The 626-nt window shown below is 33.1% G+C and overlaps 1 non-coding gene across 1 annotated transcript; it reads right to left on the bottom strand.

Annotated features, from left to right (window-relative positions):
- Window positions 1–321: 321 nt before the first annotated feature.
- On the bottom strand, window positions 322–394 carry TRNAA-CGC (transfer RNA alanine (anticodon CGC)). The gene has a single exon. It is a non-coding gene; the product is annotated as a tRNA-Ala (tRNA).
- Window positions 395–626: the final 232 nt, after the last annotated feature.

Here is a 626-nt window from a genome sequence, read left to right as displayed (position 1 = left end):
ATTTAAAAACTAATTTAAAAAGAAATTGATCATATACCCTTGTTGATGACTGAAGGGAACTCTGCTAGGGGATATTGATACTTCATCTAGCATAAGAAGCCCTACTTCTCTTGTTCCTTCCTTTCTTTTAGGAAAAACTAAACATTCTTTAGAATATGTTTTGAGATATATTCATTCACTCATGAAAATGAACTTCTAGAAACATTTTATTTTTTTAATTTAATTTTTTTAATGTTTGATGAGCCCTGCTCTGTTTTATTTATTTATTTATTTTTTGGAGTGCGGGGGTTATTAGGTTTATTTATTTAATTATTTTTTTAATGGAGGTACTAAGGATTGAACCCAGGACCTCGTGCATGCGAAGCACGTGCTCTACCACTGAGCTATACCTTCCCCACCTAGAAAACATTTTAAGTGTTGTATTTTAAAATTCAAATATGTATGCATTGTGGGGGCTCAAAAAACACCACAATGCCTACAAATAGAAATATACTAACATACGTAACTCTGGTCATGAGTTCAAGTTCAAACGCTCACTCTGCCTATAAGTACGTGTGCATTTGGCAGGCAGTTCTAATCTTTGCTTCAAAACTGTGGTCACCATTTCCATACGTTTATATTATGAT

This window comes from Camelus bactrianus, chromosome X (genome assembly GCF_048773025.1).
Source record: "Camelus bactrianus isolate YW-2024 breed Bactrian camel chromosome X, ASM4877302v1, whole genome shotgun sequence".
In the NCBI taxonomy this organism is placed as follows: domain Eukaryota; kingdom Metazoa; phylum Chordata; class Mammalia; order Artiodactyla; family Camelidae; genus Camelus; species Camelus bactrianus.
Note: the sequence above shows the minus strand (reverse complement) of the source record. Positions and strands in the feature narration are given on the sequence as shown.